The sequence below is a fragment of the Strigops habroptila genome, chromosome 1, assembly GCF_004027225.2.
Source record: "Strigops habroptila isolate Jane chromosome 1, bStrHab1.2.pri, whole genome shotgun sequence".
In the NCBI taxonomy this organism is placed as follows: domain Eukaryota; kingdom Metazoa; phylum Chordata; class Aves; order Psittaciformes; family Psittacidae; genus Strigops; species Strigops habroptila.
In genome coordinates this window covers 141,662,034-141,675,550 of record NC_044277.2, presented here as the reverse complement: position 1 = coordinate 141,675,550, position 13,517 = coordinate 141,662,034, and positions in this window count along the sequence as shown.

Genomic DNA, 13,517 nt, shown 5'->3' with positions numbered 1-13,517 from the left:
TTCTCTTCTCCAGGCTGAACCAGCCCAGCTCTCTCAGTCTTGCTCCAGAGCTGCTCAAGCCCTTGCAGTATCTCCACGGCCTCCTCTGGACTCGCTCCAACAGATCCAATATTCCTGATAATTCGATTTCACTATTTTGGCTTGGTGGGAAAAATGCTCGTTGCTATTAGACAATTAAACAGTCAACACTGGTTTGAACTGTAGGTGTCTGGGAAAAGCACCACAATCTTTCTGGGAAAGTACAATACAATAACAATTCTAGTAGAGCCACATCAAGCCCTCCTGAAACTCACTGTAGATAATGAGTTCCCAAGCGACCAGCCCAAAGCTTAATAGAAGAGAAAGACAAAAAGCTTACTAATATATGCATATGCATAATTCATATCACAGAGGTATAAATATAAATGTGGGCATTTAAGGCTGACATATTTGCCTGTTTGAACAAAAACACACTACAGAAGTTCATTTATGTTGAGCTGATTTGGAATATCAGTTCAGTTATATCCAGGACTGCACAAATGGAGCGAGAGAGTGTGTATGTGCATGTGCTCATGCATGTGTGTGTAGCAGCCAAACTTACTATTGGTGTTTGTGAACACGCAGAAAGGTAACAACATACAAAATCAAATAGAGGACACAGTGATGTTTGCTAGATACATGAATATGTTTTCGTGGCATCTCTGTGCTTTTATAAGATCATATACTAGCTTTTCCAGTGTACCTCTGAATTAATCAAATTGCTATGTTTGCAGTGAGAGGGTCAGGAACTCAACAGTACAAGCACAGCATGGATTTTTCTGCTTCATTCTACCTACATGATCTCTACACTGACTGCAAATGCCTAAATGATTTTCCTATTTAGACATCATAGTGTATGAAGAAAATTAAGTGAGGCTACAGCATGATGTCCAGTTACTAAAGTCAGCAGTTCTGCACCATCTATGACTTTGGTTATAGACTTTTGAACATTGGATTATCCTCATTGAATTCCTTAATACTAGTATTTACAGTCCTTGGAGATCATTTTCTGACTTACAGATGTTTTCTTTGGTGGAAGTTTGAAGTAATATGCAAGTTCCAGTCCTTGGTAAATGTATGTTAATTAATGGCATTTTAGAATTGTCTTGGGCAGAGATAAAAGACCAGAAAGCCTGTTCAGCTTGAGCAGATAGGATAGACAGCAGGACTCTGAGGCTGCGTACGAGTGACTGATGTGGCACAAAGAGGAAAGAATCAGGGTTTGCTTTGCAGTGACCTGTTAGGTTCTAGGACCAGTCTTTTCATGAGTTGCTGCGCCTAGACGTGCACCGTGGATGTGTAGTGTCAACCACAGGAGGGCCTTGTGCCACCATCATGAGTGGGCTGAGACAGATGCTGCTCTAGTGCAGCAACTTAGTTCACCAGGAAAGGAAGTGCTTTCACTGCACTAGAGCTTCAGTGATATAGCAAGAATCCAAGAATAGATGCAAAAGAAATTTAAACCTAGAGCGAAGCCTGCAATGCAGTAAATGCTAATACAGATGCATCCCCAAGGTAGAAGCTGGGTGACACCATAGTTTAGAGGCTGCAGGCTTTTTAAAGTTGCTTTTTCAGCATGTGTCTGTTCAAAGATTTTAACAAAGTTTTTAACAGACCTGACCAGCCTGGTGTCTGCCATTCAGACTTGAAGTACCTGCTTCATCAGATACTTTGTTGAGAAAGCAGCTGTGATAGCACTCTTGTATCTGAAACTAAAATACATGTTCACGATACTGGAATCTGTTTTACATTGATGGGATTATTTATTGTTTTAAATAATTGTATTCCATAATTAAGATTTCATTTTATGCAGGAGAAACCAGTCCAACACATTTCAATGTATATGTTAGTTCATCTATTATAAAAATAGCCTAGTGGAGAAAGAAAATACATTGTACCTTTCAAAATACTTTATACTTTTCAGATGTGCTGTTCACCTTGCTGCCTGGGCCCAGACTAAAGTAGTCTTTTCCACTGTGTGGCAATAACAGCATCCTGTAGGAGATACTGTTTGCTCCACAGTCCTCTCCTCTGAAAGGGGAATGTCTGTCTAATCAACGTGTGTCAAGCAATTTGAAATCCCCAAAAGGAAGTTCTATAAATGACAAGTACGATGTATTAGCCTCTTGTCTTCCAAACCTTTGCATGTTGTCATCTATGCTAAAACTAGAATCAGAGTTTAAGAATAGCAAAATAATCTGACGCTGGACAGACTGGACAGCCAATAAGGCCTTTATAATGTCCTTCAGAAGAGATAGGGGCTTTCTGTTTGATACGTAAGTGGATTGGACAGCTTGAGTCTTGTTATTTCACTTCCACTTTAAATTATACTTTTTGTGATATGGAAGAAAATTGAATTAACCTGAGTGCAAAATATAAATTGCTATTGCGACAATTCCTGTTTAAATGGAAATGCCAGAAACATCCACAGAAGGGGTAGATGCTACATTTCAGTTTCAGGAATTACCTTTTCCAGGAATGGACTGAAAAAATAATGGTGATCTTTGGACAGCAACTGTGGCTGCATTACAGTGAGCTGATGGAAGGAATTTGTTATAAGAGTGTTGTAAAGAACATACTTGAGGACCTAGGGATTTCCCACTGGACTAAGTCAAAGTTCCCCACTTTTGACAGGCTGCTCCTTTGCTGATTGCTCAGTGATATCTCTTGGATGTGCTGGAGGATTGTTACTTGCCATGTAGTAGGAAAAAATCATCAGCTAGGAGGCTCTGTAATCTAATACTGAACTTTCTGTAGCCTGATATTTCCATGCTCAGAAACACCTACCTCTGTGACCACCATAACCATTACAGCCTCTAGGAGGTCAAGTTGATTCAATCTGTTCAACTTAGTGAAAGGCTGAGGAAAACCAGACAGTTAACTCTGAGCTCTACACAAAATACCTCTCAGCTGCCCCTTCGTGAGTGAGCCTTCCCTTAAAAAAGCAGCAGGAAGACTGCTAAATTAAGATATTTGACTGAATTATGAGGTATGAATGTGTTTTAAAAGCACTGGGAACTAAGAACACACATTATAGAAAAGAATTATGACCCAGACAAGAATAACTAAATCTAAGGGGAATAACTCTTTGGAAGCAGACAAACCTTGCTCTACTGCTCTGTTTATTGTTTCTAGCTGTCTGTCTCTAAATTAGGTTTTTCTAAATAAAAATATTTATTCAGAGTAGGGCCTGGAATTACTTAAAATCAGCTGTTCCACACAGTGCTGTGTGGCATGAAAGACACAGCTTTGGGAGGCATTTAAATAAGTATGCTTTCAGGTTCACTTCCTAAAGTTAACAAAGACTAATTAGTGGGGTTGCTCTATATGGTGATAATGTATTAGATTCACTATTTATTTTGCACCTTACCAGTGTTACACTTTATTTAGCATGCCCTTAGGCTAAATAAATGAGATCTATCAAAAGATTCATTGCGGTAGGAGCTAGCCCAAGCACATGGCTGTAGTTCCCTACAATCATAGAATATCTCAAGTTAGAAGGGACCCGTAAGGTTCATCAAGTCTAACTCTCTGCTCCTCGCAGGACTGTCTGATCAGCATTGACTCGTGGAAACAGGAATAAAACTGTTGGAATGGGATGGTTGTGAGCTTTCTGGCTCAAATTTTCTCTTGAAAAGAAAGAGCAGGATTACTGTTGACTTCAGTGGTATAACAAGGTGGCTTGTTTATTTACAGTCTACTATGGCCATAGCACAATAGTGAAAAGGTGCTGTGAAGCATGCAAGCGTGTAACGACAGTGACTGCGTTTTCTTTTCCTCTGTGTATTTCTACTCAAAGTGTTATGGGCATTCGTGTTGCTTTTGTTTTCTTATGATTTTCCTGCTCCCTTTACTTCACCATACTCTGAAATAAGCCATCCAGGCTTCATTTTTCTGGATGCAGTGATGTGCCTCACACATAGCTGTTCACAAGGATGCTGTGGTTCCCAGAGTGACCGATGTGGGGGGACACTCAGACAAGCATGTTCTTTGGGAGATAATGCCAGTGGCATGACAACAAAACAGAGGCGTTATAACTGTCAACTTTATAAGAGTTCTTCACATTGTCCTCTTGTTCTGGCAATACAATAGAGCATCCACTGTTTGGATGTACGTAGGTTGTTGGCTACTTGATCAGGATAATCCATACCTGAAATATTCATTGGTGTCTGTGTAGTGTTGGACTTGATGATGCTCTTGTTGGACATACCATTGAATGCAATAGATAGGTTGGCATTCTGTGACATTCTCATGGAAAAGTTCAGGTCAAGAACAACATACTCTCAAATCCTTATTTGCATCCACTAAAATTGTGTTAAATCTCTTCAGGCTTGGTGAGGGGAAGAGATTTTGAGTTGGCTACTGATATAGCAGAAAACATGCTATCGTCCCCTGCCATGAATAATATGATGATAAACTGTTTGATCAAACATTTTCAAGTAGAATCAGCCACAAATCCTAGGACAGTACTGAAAAGAAGGTCCACCCTTCAGATTAATCAATACCTAACACTTTAGGCATAACAGTGAGATGAACTCAGGTTGGTTTGTTGGTTTTGTCTAAAAACCTCTTCCCTCTTATGGGACTGAATCACTATCTTGAATTTATTCAACGCCAATCCTTTCATTTTTTAGTAATTAAGATAATTACCAGAAGTATACAATTAAATTGAAATGTGGATCTTAATGTATTTAATTTTTGTGTTTTTAAGAGAGAACAACTCCTGAATATTCATGTACCTGATGACTATTCAGCTCTTTATATTTTCATTACCAACCAAACCAAAACCAAAAGAACCTTTCATAAGACTAAAGAAATTCAAACTATCGTGTTTCATTAGAACCGTGTTAACTTGCTAGAAATACAAAAATAAGAATTTTTTGTTACAAATGAATTATATATGTTTTACCTTGATTTTCATTATTTTTCTGTTGCTTTCCTTTATTATGGTTCGCCTGATTTGTTACTATTATTCAACAGTGAAGAGTGCTCCAGCCCAAGCCCCAGGCATGGATCAAACATATTACAATACTTCAGCAATGCTCTAGTTTAGGTGAGTTAAACTTCTGCTTTCTTCCATGGAACATGCAATTTTTTTAACTCCTTTGACAGCCTCTCTCCTTGGAGAGAAAAAGTGGTTCCTCACATGTATCCCAGCTGTGTTCTGTCCTTGATGAGGACTCCTGAAGCTCACAGGGAATGTGTAGGTATGAAACAACTGAACTACAGATTTTATGAGAGCACTGCTAAACTGGTTTCAATCGTAGAATCACAGAATGGTTTGGGTTCGGAAGGACCTTAAGCTCATCCAGTTCCAAGCCCCTGCCATGGGCAGGGACACCTTCCACTAGACCAGGTTGCTCCAAGCCCCATCCAAACTTGAGCACTGCCTTGAGCACTGAGCAGGGATGGGGCAGCCACAGCTTCTCTGGGCACCCTGTGCCAGCGCCTCAGCATCCTCATAGGGAAAAACTTCTGCCTTAGATCTAACCTGAACTTCCCCTGTTTCAGTTTGAACCATCACCCCTTGTCGTATCACTACAGTCCCTCTCCAGCATCCTTGTAGGTCCCCTTCAATCAACGCCTTGTTTCATGTAAGATGAAAGCTGTTAAATAGGTTCCTGTATTCCATACCTGAAACCACATTCAGGAAGAAAATATATATGCCAAAAAGACTAATTTTATTTTCCTACTTAGGAGATTAGGAATCTTACACTGCTTAACAACATTATTTAGATGATATCATAAGCGATATAAAGCAGACATTACCAAACTGGAGAGGATCAGCAGTGGGCAAGACATCTAGGTAGCTTCATGTTTTCTGTGTATGAACATGTAGTTTGAGAGGGCCTACTAAAAGACATGTATGAAGAGGAAAGGAATACTCTGGCTGTTGACACTCCCAGCAGGCAGGGAGAGGTGCTGGATGGCGGAAGGGGCAATGAGGGCATGCGGGAGCCCGCCAGCACCATGTACCTCACGAGCCCCTGCTTTCCGCCTTTCAAACCGCCCATGCAGCCGCCACACAACTCTCGCAAGATGTAAGCTGCGACCATCCTTTCATTAAAGGTCAAATCCCTCTTCGATAGAATACTGGCAGATAGAAATGTTCATTAAGGCTAAGCAATGATGTGCATATATGTGTGGCTGTGCAGGAAGGTGGGAACTGAGGTTTCCTTGGCACCATGCTTACTTTCCAGTCCATGAGAGTACTCATGGGGTTGATTTTCTCCTCATCCTGTTCTTTTTTTTTTCATCTTAAGAAGAAGATTTGTGTGTTTTGTTTTTTTTTTCCATGCCAAAATGGATTTTCATTTATACAGAGAGTACAAGATATTTCACGTTAAAATGCACTGGAAAGGTTTATAGAAATGAGAGCTTTGCAAGCAAGTTGCTATTTTACGGTCTGTAAAATAGACCGTATTGCAGTGCTTGGTATTAAATATTTTGTTCAAAACAAAAGGAAAAATGCTCAACAAATCTTTATTGCTCTTAATATTTTGCTCTGTTGAGGCCTGCTACTACATGGCTAGAGTAAGTTATTCTTAAGAATGCCCAGAGAATTAGGGACCTACAAGCCATTTACTTCAGTGATGTAGGCTGTTGGAGATTGGATGCTGATGGTTAAGTGAAAATGGATCTGAGGCTTCTGAATCTTCAGATTGTTGAAGATGTTTGCCTGATTGGTTTATCATATTGTTAAAAATTACAAATAAATCTAATCTAACCCCCTACCTCTGTAGGCATTCTCAATTTTGAAAGTGTTTTAAATGCTGACAAGGCTCCAACATACTTCCTGTGGCTGTGCACAAACCTGGAGTATAACTAACAGATATTGCAAAAGGGAATACATTTCTTGCAGCATGACTATGTTGTCTTTGAAGTGGTTTACACATTGGAATAATAGTTTTAATGTTTTAAAAAATATTGGCTCTGCTTTATGCCTTAGCCAGAAACCCACAGTATCAGAAGTGTACGACATTAATAACCTCATTGTATGTGACTTTAGAGATAATACTGCGGTTCATCATTGTTTGCTACTGGAAAAGTTTTGCTGAGCTTTTAGCTGTATCTGTTTTTCCATACCCCTGAGGACACTTACTGTTAAGGTGGATTTAGGATGTTTTCTTCAAAGTACAAAATCGTACAAGAAAAACAAACATTCACTATTCGAAAGACAGATCTATAGATGCAAGAAACTGAAAAAACATTCTCCTAACACTAATAATTCCTTGGGAAGATAGATACAGTGTAAATAGTATCATGCATTATGCATTTTGTCTAACATACTGCTCAATAACAAGGTAGGGAGTCGATAGGGTGGTTTTATTATGCCATTTCAGGAGCAAACTTAAGCATATGTCCTAGTCAACTAGTTATCTGTAAGACCTTACACTGGAAGGCATATCCACTCCTATGCATTCCTCATAAGCTCACTGAAAGCTGTAGATGTTGCAGACATCCTTGGAAGGATTTGAGCACCTCTGAATGGGGGGGTCATGAGCAACAGAAGAAAATCTCTGTCTCTAAATTACCCATGTTAACAATGGCTTTGGTGCATTTTCACATACGTCTTTGCTGTACAGCTTTCATTTTCCCTTTGCTTTTGTAACAGCTCTGATGTTATCCCTCAGACTTTTCTGAAGTGGAATGTCACGGTTGTTTCACCTTCTTCTTGGTTCTTTGGCTTGGTAGTTAACTTTATTAAAAGCAGGCTAATTAGGGGGGAAATGGCAAATAGTTTGACATCATTACCTAACACAACGAAATGTGCTAAGTGGGAAAGAAATGGGAGGAATATCTTCATAGGTAAATTTGATTTTGCTTGCTAGTTCCAAGGATGATGAAGGCTCATCTTTTTCTCCCAGAAAAGCAATAGATTATCTTCTTTTAGTCTTGCATAGTTATTTTCTGTGAATGAATATGACAATGACAATGCTTTGTCCCTGGCTACAAAACAAAACACTTGGCTGTGCTCTCCATCCTTAGCTTACTGTATCTGGAATTATTTGCTAGTAGAAGTTGAAGAAGAATGGGTATTACTGTCACATCCAGACTTTGTACAACCTCTGCGCGTAGAAGTTTGTACAATCTCTGCACTGACATTTCCTCCTCTTACTGTGCTTCAAGGTATGAACTTTGCTTCATAGCTTCGTACATAGGAGGGGGGTAAGGAATCTAGATGCCAAGCTCCAGAAGACACCTGTCTGCCACCTCTGTGAAGGGACTAATGTAAAAGGCATCCCTGTCCTTTTGTATTGTTGTGCTTATGTGCTCAAAACTACACAGTGCTGACTTCAGATCTCCTGCTCCACTTTCTGGTTGCTTCAGACCACTTTGTTTGCAAGCTCTATCTGGAAGATAATTGTCTCACTGGTCATTTTAGGTTGTGCTCCAGGAACCAGTAATTCTTTAGTCAAACAATATTCTGAAGCATAATTTGTAGTTACCCAAGTCGGTTGTTACTGTGTCAAGCACACTGTACTAGGCTGGAGCCAAAAAAGGTGCCTGGGCAAGTTTGAAGTTCAGCTAATATAAGATTTGTTGCTCTCTCTTCCACACAGACATTCTGCTTTGTTTAATCCGTGGTAGTGCCTGGACTAGATTAACAAAAAAAAAAAGTTTGGGTTTTTTTTTTTCTGTAATAGGATATGAATGACTGGACATGATAAATAATGGAATTTCTTGTAATTGTGTCTACATGAATTTTTCATATTCTTAGAGCTGTAAATTCATCCAGTGTCTGAGAATACTCTGAAGTATCTGACATAGTTTAATTGTTTGCTTTTGCTCCATCCTCTCATACTGATGACACAAGTCCATGACTGCTTAAGATCATATGGTTTTTCAACAGTTCAGTGTGCCTACATGTGCATAGAAAACCAGGGAGCAGACTGTGAACCCTTACCCTTTTGTTGCAAAGTGGAACAGTGCAAGTGGAAGGAAGCAAATTAAATTGATCTTGTCTTTCTCTTTAGAAGCCTGCTTTCCTCTTCTACAGTGTAGAGGTTGGCTGCAACAGTCAATATATGTTTCAAAGAGCTCTCAGAGGCTAAATATGAATGCTAGCTGGTAAGCAACGTGCAAGGTATTTCTCAGTGTAGGTGTACCCAGAGAGTAAGAGATAAGGAGTTCATTAGTGCTGGGTATGTTTCAAAACCAAAATGAGTAAAGATTTTTTTTTTCAGCAGTTGCTTTTTGAGTACCTGCAATTTTACACATATATCAAGTATATGGCTTTGATCATGGCGTGACAGTATTTCTTAGCTCATAGGAAGGGGCAAGGGAGAAACAGGAAAATCGAAACAATGGTGTTTGAGAAGGTAGATTTCAGTAATCTTTGAGAGTTCATAGGATGTTTTGTGAGAGTCGGATCTGAACTAAAAAGAGGATAGTATTATTTCATCAGAGTTGTGTGCTAAGGGTACAGTGGAAAGACAAGTGTAGAAAGAAACTAACTTGGCTAAATTGTAAGTAAGTTCTTCGTTGACCTTTAACACAAGAATAGAGAAGCTGGAGTGCAGATCAGGCAGCTGGGGCAAGTCTCAAAGTGCAATATGGATAGGCAGAGAAGAAAATCAGAAGGGTCAGTGAACAAAATGAGATGCAGTCAGCGAGGGACACCAAAAGTAACTCGAAATGTTACTGACATGGGCAATTACTCAAAAAGTGCATTAGTGATAAGACAGAGATCAAGAAAAGTTTGTCTGCTACTGACTCCAAGGATAAATATGTTAAAAGGTGTTTCTTTTGTATCAGTCTTCACTTAAAGCTCAATGGCAATCTTTCACAATTAATCCTTATGACAAATGAAGACAATCTCAGCCTTTAGGGGGGTACACCTGGCCAAAGAGTACTTAGATGTATCTCATACTTTAAGATGGATGACAACTTCTGTCTCTGTTGAACAACTGATCAAAGCTATTTGAGTTATCTTGAGGATTCATGAATGACAGAGGACATACTGTTAGACTGAAATAAAACTACATCTAGTGCTTCTCTTGTTGGAAGATGAGAAGAGTTGGGGATTTGTAGTGTAATTTTAATCCTCAGAACAAGTTCTGATAAAATTTGTTAAAAACCTAGACAGTAACGAGTAAAACCCACTCCCCTCTTGCCATCCCCTTGCCTCTGGCAAATGCAAGAAAAATTAGTGTAACTTAAAATGCAAGACAAGATCTCTGCACAAGTCAATACTTCGTTGTAGCAACCCATGTAGTTCAGCTTTCTACCCTTGTTGCCCAAATGCATCAGTAAAAGTTCCTGTAGTTACAGCTGTAGAAATTGCTGGTGTATTAGCCAACACAAATACCCAGCTGGCACTTCAGACAAGCTTTCTGGACTGTCCTGTGTAGGACCAAGCTATCAGTGTTCAAAAAAATATGTGGATGAGGTCCTCAGTGACATGGTTTAGTGGTGGTCTTGATGATCTTAAAGGTCTTTTCCAGCCTGGTTGATTCTATGATTCTGTGATTAGGTTCTGCATCATTTCTTCTTCCTTTCTTTGATTTTGTGTCTGTTTCATAGTAAGTATCGCCAGCTTAGTTTTAAATGCAGAAAGAGTTTAAGATAGCCACATTCAGTAGCACACTTCCAGTTTTCCATGGTGGTGAAGGTCCAAAGAATCCTGAAGCATACATAAAGGGGAAATCTGCATTTACATATTACCTGATACTGAAGAGAGGATGTGCCACCAAGCCTATAATCAATGTTTATTAAAGGAAGGAATAAATCTTGCATGACCTTCCAGTCCTAGATATAGCTGTCTCGTTCTATTTAGTAAGCAGAGGAGGTTTATAGTGTTTGCCCAGCCATTTCCCAAGATACATTTTTTTAGTAGGCTTTGTCATGATGTGACTTCATTGCTTCTTGCTGTGGTAAGGTTATGCATTGTCTTGTCTATTCTCTGACTGAAGTATATTTGTCAGAAGATCAACAGCTATGAATCAATGGACTCCAGTGAAACTGTTGCAGAAACATTCATTTACAACAGCTGAATATTGGCTCTTATTCTTCACAAATTGGCCATGTCAGTAGCTATTTAGAAGCCAAGTGAAAAAAACATGTATCCAACACAGACCAGAAACCCACAGTAATACCGTTTCATAGAAAATGTAAAACCCCACATGTTTAGCATGAAATGAAGCCAAGACATATAAGTAGAGAGAAGCTGATTATTCTAGAGAGCAAGTGTTCCAAATAACAAGAGTAGCAAATGATGCCATGATTTGGTATTCTACCTGAGATTTGAGAGACCTGTGTTTTCAGCCTGTGCTTCAAATCAAGTACAACAGGGACTGGAACCTACTTTCCATCCATTCTCACTGAATTACCTAGCTGTGGGCTTGGTTTGTTCCACTCCAGATTCCATCCTGGATCTGAGGCATTTTAATTAAAATCAGTGTTTCTGGAAACATCATTTTTGACATTCATTTTTGACAGAACAGCATTCTTCAGTGGGTAGTAAGTAACCCTATAAGTGGGAAGTAACTATCTATACATTATATGTTTTATATATCAATGTATCATTTTTGGGGTGAGCTCTAATTGTATCCAAATCACAGCTGGTGTGAGAATGGTTTCTTTTGCACATGATGTTTCAAAGCAAGCCGGATTGGTATCACTTCAGAAGAAGAAAGGAAAATGATTTTTAACAAAGGTGGATCCATGGAACATAGTATAGGCAACTGGTCACATGAGGCAGATGCTCTTCTCTTGGGGATTCGTAACTCTACAGTTAATTTACAATTCGTTCATATAGTTCTTGATGTCTCTAAGTATTATTATTTCCTCAGAAAACCTAATTCACATGCAATTTCACCTGCACTGCGTTGCAGGAATTACTTAAACCACTTTTGAAAGTCTTCATACTAAGAGCATTCTGGCCTGATTGTGATTGCTCAAATCACTTGGCTGAATGGAATGAAAATACACTCAAGTTTCATAGAAAAAGGAAAAAAAAGAACAAACTTAACAAATACAATGAATAAACAACCAGTGAAACCTGTACAGAATAGAATCTCATTGTTAGATGCTGTTGAATTTGTCACAAGTCATGTGCCATTGTTATTGCTATGCAATAAATGATGAGCAGCAGCACTCGGGTCTGTAGGAATTACCTTTAAATTGGAGATAGAATAGTACTATGGAAATGCAGTGGAGAGAGGTCTTTTTTAAGCAAAAGATGGAACATTATTGTGGAAATGCAGCCAAGGAAGATCATATTTTATCCTTTTTCTCCTGTATGGCTCTTATCTTCACTTATGTTAATATTCCCACTCTTTTGTCTTGTCATAGAATCATAGAATCACAAATGGTTTGGGTTGGAAAGGACCTCAAGGTCATCCAGTTCCAACTCCCTGCCGTGGGCAGGGATGCCTCACACTAGACCATGTCACCCAAGGCTCTGTCCAACCTGGCCTTGAACACTGCCAGCGATGGGGCATTCACCACTTCTCTGGGCCAACCTGTGCCAGCACCTCACCACCCTCACAGTAAAGACAGGCTGCCTGTCCTCTCTTCTACCTTCTCAGCAGCTCTTTATCCATCCATTGAGGCCTCCTGGCCCTCTGCCCCATTTCCTTCTTGTCTGGATGCAACGCTTCTGAGCTTGGAGCAGGTGATCCTTGATTATCAACCAGCAGTTTTGGGTCCCCCTGCCCTCTAGGGCTTTATCCCATGGAACCTTACTGAGCAGGTCCCTGGAGGTGCCAAAGTCTGCTCTCTTGAAGTCCAGGGCAGTGAGCTAGCTGTGTGCCCTTCTTGCTGCCCTGAGGATCTCAAACTCCACCATCTTGTGGCCACTGCAGCCAAGGCTGCTCCGGAGCATCACATTCCCCACCAGCCCCTCCTTGTTGGTGAGCACGAGGTCAAGCATGGCACCTCTTCTTGTCAGCTCCTCTATTACGTGCAAGAGGAAGTTGTCTTCCACACAATTGAGAAACCTCCTGGATTGCTATCATCATGATAGTCTTGAGCTGAAACCACAGATATTTCATACGTAAGCAATCTTTCAGGTACAGCTTGGTTTTGTAATCTTTAAAATGTATTTTAATCTTTAAAATGGCAGAGAAAATGTAGAAAATCTGGAAAGGATACAGAAAGATCTATTTGTTTATAAAGATTTGATGGGCTGAATTTTCAGCTTCTGTAAGAAGTTTTCAGAACTGCAGTATGTTGTATGTTGGAGTTCTTTGTTGATACTATGCAGTTTTAAGCCTCTGGGTTATGTAGGCATTTCATTTCTAAGATTTCAGTTGTAGGAAGAAAGAAAAGATGTGTACAAAAGTGTTTATTTTCAGAGAGAATACTGGAGGAAGAATGACCCTTCAAATTGATTAGTACGTGAAATTCACTGTGTTTCCAAGCACTTCCCTGATTCTTTTATCATTTATGCATTTTTGCATAAATGCATTTTTGTGACCTCTGATTTCTAAGTGTGCTGGATATTTCAGCTGAAGCTGAGTGCTGTGATTTGCACTCAGATGGATGTCTATTAC